The sequence below is a fragment of the Pinus tabuliformis genome, chromosome 3_1 (assembly GCF_031772625.1).
Source record: "Pinus tabuliformis cultivar Carrire ecotype Pingquan chromosome 3_1, CPIR1, whole genome shotgun sequence".
Classification (NCBI taxonomy): domain Eukaryota; kingdom Viridiplantae; phylum Streptophyta; class Pinopsida; order Pinales; family Pinaceae; genus Pinus; species Pinus tabuliformis.
In genome coordinates this window covers 670,618,324-670,627,294 of record NC_142301.1, presented here as the reverse complement: position 1 = coordinate 670,627,294, position 8,971 = coordinate 670,618,324, and the positions used below count along the sequence as shown (strand labels likewise).

The 8,971-nt window shown below is 33.1% G+C and overlaps 1 pseudogene; it reads right to left on the bottom strand.

Annotated features, from left to right (window-relative positions):
• Nucleotides 1-3,258: 3,258 nt before the first annotated feature.
• Nucleotides 3,259-3,969, bottom strand: LOC149188873 (uncharacterized; annotated as a pseudogene).
• Nucleotides 3,970-8,971: the final 5,002 nt, after the last annotated feature.

The following is an 8,971-nucleotide window of genomic DNA, read 5'->3' as shown; positions in this document are numbered from 1 at the left end:
TGCTTATTAGAATCAAGTGAGTTGAATGATCATAATCATGAATAGGTTGGAGGTCTTTCGGAGTCTCAAATACATTGGAATCATTGTTCCATATTCTTTGAAGATATGGAGGAACAAATGATTTTTATTTTTGAACATCCAGTGACTGTAATTGTGCAATTATTCCTCGTTTTTATTTCTTCAAAATATTTTTCATGCCATTAAAGCTTATTGCATTCCCTGGATTCCCTATGATGCCCCTTAATTCACTTTCCTTTCGTTCCTAAGAAAATTTCAAGAAAATTTCATGAAAATTAAAAGTTATCATCCCCAAAGATTGTAACCATCAGACTCCTAATACAAAATCAACACCACCGATTAGAATGGAAAGAATTGGACTATTAAATACATATTTCCCCATCATTAGATTGATATTATGGAACTTCCCTAAGAAATTTATAGCTCCTCTATTTGAAACCATCACTTGACACTCTAGTGTTGGATATAGAAAGAATTCAATTCCTTAGCTAACTTACAATGAATAAAATTATGGCTACTACTAGAATCAATCAACACTATTACTTTTTCTTCTTGATATATCCTTCTAATGCATTACAAGATATGGTTGGATTCATTTATTCTTTCTTTGGGTTTGGTTACTTGTGCATATCCTATTATTTTCATGTTTCTTGCTCCTTTTCTTCCTTCTCTTCATAATCTATGTAGAATAATTTCTTCTCGGCTCACTTATGTCCCTTATTGTATATTTTATTGCAAATGTATCAAAGGTTATTTTCTCTTTTTTCCTCTAATTTTTGTGGTGTCAACCCTGTAGGTTGTGGGAGGCTAGGAGTAATAACAATTCCATATTTATATTTGTGAGTGGTAGACTTCCTTGTTGCATAATTTTTCTTTCAACTGTTCTTTCCACCTTGAATTCCTTCTCCAATGAATTAGGTTCCCAACTGAAAACCTAATTTTGGATGTTATCCTTTAAATTACCTATGAAGACATCAATCCTATTCTCCTCAAGAATATCATTTACCTTGATATTCAATCTTTGGAAGCCTTTAATATGCTCCACCATTGAGCCCTTTTGTTTGAGATTAATCAATTGTCTAGAGAAGGTATTTCTCTTTGTATCCTCAAAATGTGCTACCAAATATTTTATAAACATTATCCAAGTGATAATTAATTTACAATAAAAAAGTCATCGATAACACACAAATTGATTTTGTCCTAAATATAAATATGTGATGCGTACTTTTTGTGTGTGTGACACATCATGTATATCCAAGAATTGCTCCATATGTAGTATCCATGTTACCAAATCCTTATAGTTAAACTTCCTCATATCAATATTTGGAATGTGGTTAGCCTTCAACCCACTACTAGAGTCTCTATAATCATAATTCATATTCCTTTTGTCCTCATCATGATTTCATGGAGTATCATGTCAACACTAGGAACCCTTTATTGCAAAAGCTTTATTAGACCTTCCTTCAAACCTTCCATTATGTATTTATACTAGATGTGTTTTTCAGTGCGGGTCCCATTGAGCTACTTATGAAGGTCATAAAATTATTAATGTATGATGTCTTATTCAACATGTATACAGTTAGTCATATTACATGTGTTCATAAACTTCACAAATCTAACCCTAGTTCAGTCTATATTGGAAATATAATTTGTGCCTCTTACATATCTTAGTTGTAGTTATTGACATATTGCTTTACTAAAAAAGAAACATGTAGGTTCAAACTTATTAAATATGCATGTTGCAATTGAATATCGGAATAACGACCTGATAAAGTTTAGTTCCCTTCAATATTGTATATTTGGAGCATTTTCCCAATAAGGGTGAATTAAATGGTTCAACTAGTGGAAAAACCACATCCAAAATGGATTTCATCATTAATTCGAGCTGCACCAATCAACGCAAAAATATTAAATTGAAAGACAAGTATAAATAATCAGAATACATAGTCGTATACCATGTACGACGACCTGACTTTCATGAGCTTCACGATCTTTCATGGAAAACTTCATGAATAGATACAGATAAGGAAAACCTTCAGAATCTATTCCAGGATAGAAACAAATTAATTAACCATCAATTTTTGCTAATGTTGATAGAATTTCATGAACTTATTTCGTGTGCTTTATATAGATTCCATCTGTATACTTTTATGTTTTATCTTTCCTTGTGTCAACCATGATCTATGGAAAGGGCACTTGTCCTTTTATCTATTTTTGTTTTCCAATTACCTCATAAGAGTTCAACATTTCTTCCCTTTATATTTCATCCTTTCTTAAGATCTCTATAAGTATAAACTTCATTCCATTAAGCTATGTCCTGAGATGGACTATCTTTACCTACATTAGTTTGTATTTTATTAAGCTATGTCCTTGGATAGACTATGCATAACAGTCATAAAACTCATAATTTAATTTTAATATGAGAAGAGTAATATGATGAAAGTATGGAATTAAAGACCCATTGGAACGCAATTTAAACATCGCATTCAAACTTTCCTTATCCACCATTACTCCTTTAAACACTTGCATTCATATTTACAAGTCGTGATAACCACACCACTAAAATACATCATTCAAACATTCAATACAATAAACATACTATAAAAATATTACAAATTTGTTCATTCATCAGGATCGAATATAACCATCTAAAATTAGGCCTATCATGTGTAAAGTATCTTAAACTAATTTTAAATCATGGTATTTAGTGACAATTTGGGCCATCCATGCACATAAGCACACAAATGTAGCTCGTCGTAAGCACATAGAGATCCATATATGCATGCAAGAACACATATGAGCCATTCATGTAGGTAAGCACATGAATAGTGAAAATTTAAGCCATCCATGTATGTAATCACATAATATGTCTTGGACATTATCCTCATTCATCCACAAAACTCATTGTATGCAAAACAAGAAATGATGAATATACAACCTTCAAAGCTTAATGTAAATTAAACAACTCTAAGGAGAAAATAAGAGAAGGTATTCCTATTCTCATGGGATTCTTTATGTAAGATTATAAGCACACATAGATATACATATGAATAAATCCCATATGAAAATAAAAAGAATTATTTTAAAGTGAATTTGAAAACAAATTGAAACACACCATCTTTAGGCTCCAATATTGACTAAGAGCAATTTTCAATAATCTAAAACATGGGTTTTCCTCCCAATGCCCCCAATTAGGTTCACTAGTGATATTTTGGCGAATTGTTGGGAAAATTGGAAAAATCAGAATTCTTCTAGAACTAATTCGATATTGACGCCTCTATAATGCCAATACCCCATTTTTACCAGTTTTTGTACTCTCATTAGTAAGGTCCCAATCCGTTGGTGCATAGTGTACATTGTGTGGCCATATTCAGTCGTAGGCTGTATTTCTATCCCAAATACAACACTACAAATATAAAGTTGATATCCTTTCATTCATTGATTGTCCAGTGAACAAGCATAATAATAAACAATTGGACTGCAATTTAATTAAAGTTAAAGACTTATATCAAACCTCGTAGAAATAAATTTTTCACCAATTATAAACATTTTGATCTTGACAACATTGCCGCCAAGTGAAATAGCATCAATATAAGTACCATGGTCAGAGCCCTTGTAAAACTTGTGGTTGATGGACTTCTCCAACACCAGCTCATACTCCTCTACTTTCATCTCGGTGTTCGATCCTGATCCCTCTCCATGTCTCACTCCCTCGTCCCTGGATGCCACAGTGTTATTGATTTTGTTGGTTATGGCAGTGACGTGCTACAGAATCCTCCTCACGAAAGGAGTGTGGTCATTGGTGGCCCTACTCGTGGCTGGAAATGCGTTTCAACTTGGTTTTCTAAGGGACATGGATGAGAATGAAAAAAGGGGAGGGGAATCAAATATGTGACCATCTCTATGAACTGAGAGGGCATGAGAAAGTAGTGAGGCTCTCACTGCCAACATGACCGCAGGAATATGAGTGATACACAAAAGTCTTACGAGTGTCCTTGGCCAAATTCCATGAAACAAAATTCATTATCACTCATTTCTACCCTGCAAATGAATATATTTGTATGCAGGCAGGAAACCTACATCAGAGGATCTATGGATTAGGCTACATATTTAGAAAACTCCTGACAAATAGCCAGCTTTGGATTTAGTGTGTATGAACCACACGTTGAAGAATTCAAAAGCAGAATACCCCCAATACAGAAGAATATGAAACTCAATACCAAAGAATGGGTATGGGTAGTATTTATATTGAAGAAACTACTAATCAATCGAAATGATCAAGCAGACACCATGTACGCATAACCTCCATGTCTAGTATCATTACGTGCAAGGAGAAGTTGAGGTTAAAGATATTTTGTCAGATGACTTGCTCACGTGCAAATAAGAATAATCATTATCCAACTAAATGCTTTTATGGGCGTGACAATAAGGATAACCATTATCCAGCTAAATTCTTTTATGGGTGTGACAATAAGGATAGCCATTATCCAACTGAATTCTTTTATGGAGTAGAAGATTTCGCAGCAAATGAGCTATTTCTAGAATGGGTATATTCATTATTTGCATAGGTGTGCACCTCAATCAACAATCACACACAAAAACCTCAAGATCAGTGGTTAAGGCAAGAAGAAAGGGCGGAATTGTAAATTGAAAAGGAAAAAAAATACTTGACAAGGAGATTCTCTCCAACAATCCAATCGGGAAAGCATTGTTGTGCTTTAAATATATCAAAAACACATGCTTCATAAAGCTGCCATAACTGAGCATGCCACAGAGCTCAATGGTGCGAGGTTTTGTAAAGCTCCAGAGCTATATGACAAGACACCACTCTAAGTCAATTGACCATTGAGAGAGTAATAAGTGTTGCATAGCAAGAAAACTTTTAGGTTGACTTTCATCAATTCTTCGTTATATTTCAAACCACATTACAAGGAGAAAGAAACTTGTCACCCATGTTATAGTAGAATATAATTTCGTCCTATATATATTATAAATATATTATTTCAAGGTTTCTGGATCTGTATTATCTAAACATTTATGCCCATAAATTTAAGGTATACATATGTGAGCAATTCCTTATGCAAGAAATTTAACAGATTTCCTATAGCATACTTCAACCGCATTCGCAAGTAGATCTTCATAACCTTTTCGCTTGAAGCAAATATCCATGTGCGAACGCTCCATTCACCAATGGTGTTTAAGGCTTTGCAGACACAAGAAAATATACCAATGGTTTACATGAGCCATTCGAATTGTAAATCAATTTTGTTTTTACTTGTTAACACTCTTAATTCAGTTACTTAAACTGGTTTGTGGTCTTGAGGTGATAGGGAGGAGCACGATGTTTATTATTCATGCTAGATATTCGTGGTGAGATAATCCATTGGTGCTGCTCCTTGTTTTTTCTTAAGATTTCGACTTGGGACTATGAACCCTCAATTTGTTTCTATATATAATCTCCTGTTGGTTCTTTAAATTAATGAAATAGATAAAATTATATATATTTAACCTTCATATCATAGCTATAAAATTATATCGTTAACACATAAAGATCTTATTTATGATAACATTTTTTTCTTTTGTATGCACAATTCTACTTCATCATTAGTCATTGTCTCTAAGTCTCTCTCCCCCTCCAACATTTTCTAACAAATTGGAGAGATACTGCAACTTAAAGTGAAGACACTTTTCTAATTATATGTAAGCTTGGCCGTTCTAATTTGTGATAAATGATAAATATCCCATACCTCGGATCTTACATGTTGATTTCTTCATACATAATTCACAATTATGACATATTTCATTACTCGTAGTATCTAATTAAATAATTAGATCATTGAAGTGGAGTTGTAATACTTAATTAAAACTATAGAAAAGAAATCCACAATATATTTTATCACCGTGCATTCTTTACAAACTACAAAATCATTAGGAATTGTAAGAACAAAATTTTCACCTAAGTATATAAATATTGCTTGGAAAAATTAGTATATGCATGTAACTTCGAAACTGATTCTACCCTTCTTTCTTCAATATCTAGCGATCTAAATCAGAATTTCAGGCTACTTCTGTTTTTAACTGATTCTTTTGTGCAATTTCAAACACGAATAGTTACATGATTGTCAATCAATATAGAAGATTCCTCTCTTCATATTAAAAAAGTCAAACTTTACAAACAATGTTGGTTCAAAAGTTACCTTAGGCTTCAAAATGCTCCTCCAATAAATCATTTTAAGATTAAGTTTCAACCTTTATGGATTCTAATGCCTTAGCGAACTACTATAGAACTCATCGGAATAGGACCTACAACTCATTCATATCTTACAGATGTGGGTTCGCCCATAGGCCTCAATATTTGAACTTTTTCTCCAATACCATTTGTCGCATACCTCCTTGACACAACACTAAAAACCACCTACTATGCTCCAATCACTCAATTTAACTTCAATTAAATTTATTTTTAGTATTTGACTCATGCATAAATATTCAATCATATTATAAACAAGGATATCACATGAAATTATACTCATATGCTTAAATATTCAACAACATAAAGAGTAAGGAGCCAACATACAAAACATCCTATGCAATTGAATCAAACTAGATTAGTTGAAAGAATGTCACTTGACAAATCAAGCATTGCCACCCAACCTAGAACTGAATTCCTCTAGTTCACCCGCGAGATGAGAGTTCTTTCCCATTGATCAACTGCCTCCTTTTGATCTCTTCAATGGGTATTTAATGCCCCATTTCATGATATGGTTTCATTTAGCATCATCCCTCTTTTGTGGATCTTTTTATCCACTTGCCTAGGCTTTTCCCATAAAACATGGCCTTTCTCTCCTGCAAGGCTTTTATGTTTTTCTTAACATAACATCTTTCTCCCTCTAAGAAACTTAATTGATATTTATCTCATATTCCATTAAGCTTATCTAGAATTTTATCTAGAAGTCTTATCATGAATTAATTATCCATTCCCATTCACCATTGGGATTTCATTTGGTAACAATATCATCTCTTGGTGTCTCATTTTCAGGTTGTTTAATTTATCTTTATTTATTTGGTAATAAAATATTTACTCTCACTTTTACACTTCTAACCTAGGTTTCTCGTTAGAACTCAATCTTAGCTTTGGTCTGGCATGATAACAATGGAGTGTTACATACAATAGAGGGGTGTTACAAAATGAAATCTGTTGATATGAACATGGGTTTGATTCCCAAATATGGCGCCAAAAATTGTTTAGAAGATCAAGATAATGACTTGAGGACAAAATCATTTTCCGAGACTATAAAGCCTTATATTTTTAAATCTGACATTTGGTGTGTGGATGGAGGATGTGTTGCAAATGATGGAAAAGACATTGATTATGTTTCATGCAAGGATGAAGACAAGTTTGTTGAAATGATTTATTAAAGAGACTGTAAAATGCAGATGAAATGTGAAGAATAACTACAATTGCTAGAGAAGATGCCAATAGAACCTGGATCTGATCAAGTTACATATAAAGAAGAGAAATGTTCCAGCAACAAAAATGTGGAACCTGAGGTAAAATATAATTTACAATTTAATGTTAGAGATGGTGAATTGATGTTCCGAACTAATAACACTAAAATCCAATCACAAACTAAATTGGATATTGAAATTGAATAATTAAGGAAATTGATGGAAAAATCACATAAACAAAGATATTGAAAAACGAGGCAGAAGGAAAAAAATAGGATACATTTGAATGCACATGTATACATCAACAAATAAAGAGGATAATTGAAGAATACAATTTGTAAGACTAGAAGACGAAAAAAGTCAACAACAAAATGGCAACAATATGATAGAGTACTTGATAAATGATAGACTAAAGTTTGGAATCCAAGAGGAGTCTTATCAACTTATGAAGATATTGTGAGGAGACCATGATTTTATTTTACCTAGGGAGTCTGATGTAGGAGAATCTAACCTAGGCTATCATGTTTACTAAAGGAGATATTTCCCTAAGTTAAGATTTAATTATTTGATGTATTTTTCCTATAGTTTTAGGAGAGAAAGAGAATTATTGTAATTAGGAGAAGGTTTGATGGTTTTTGGAAGAGTTGAGATATTTGAGGGTTAGTTATATCTTATCTATTGATAAGGTATTAGGTGAGAGATTTTATGGATCATGAGAGATATTGTGGGTGTCTATTTAGGATCTAGAACCTACTTTGGGTTCCAATCCGCTTGTATAAATATAGGTGAGCCCATGAGGCATGCAAGTAAGTGAGTGAGAGAAGGATGAGAGGCCAATGAGTAGGCCAAGAGTTATCCTGTAAATATTTTATTTATTAATTAATTATTTATGATATCTTTATGTCCATTTAATAATGTTTGAATTTCAATTTTGAATGATGTTGTGTGTTAATTTTTAAGTTGCAGGATCTATGGCTTTTGGCATCACTTTGACTGATAAAATTGCTATGTGTTCAAGTTTCATCCCAGTGTCCCATCTTCTACTAGTGGAGTGAATGGACTGCTTCCTAAGGAGGATTTTCCCCTTCTCAACTTCAGAAATGACTTCATGATTCTCAAGGTGGTTGGATATTCCTCTCTGTGTGTGGAAAAAATTGTTGTTGAGTTTTGTTGTAACTTTAAAGACTACTACATGACGAATCCCCTTCCTATAAAATTCATTTAATTCCTCTTCATGACCGCATTACTGCATGTGGTATCAATGGAATGTCATAGGAGTTATTAGGATAGGGTTAAAATCATCAAGAGTGTCAGGCCAGGCAGTAACTCTCCAAAGGCAGAAAAAACTGATTCGTCTGATTATTCCATAGGTGGGTTATTGTTATATACATTAGGAGTTATTGTTCAGTTCATCTTCCGATGACTGTTCACATTCCTGATTTATTTATTTACAAATTCCCCAATCATGAAGATTAGGTGTCAACATTCCCCCCCTTAATCTGAAGGG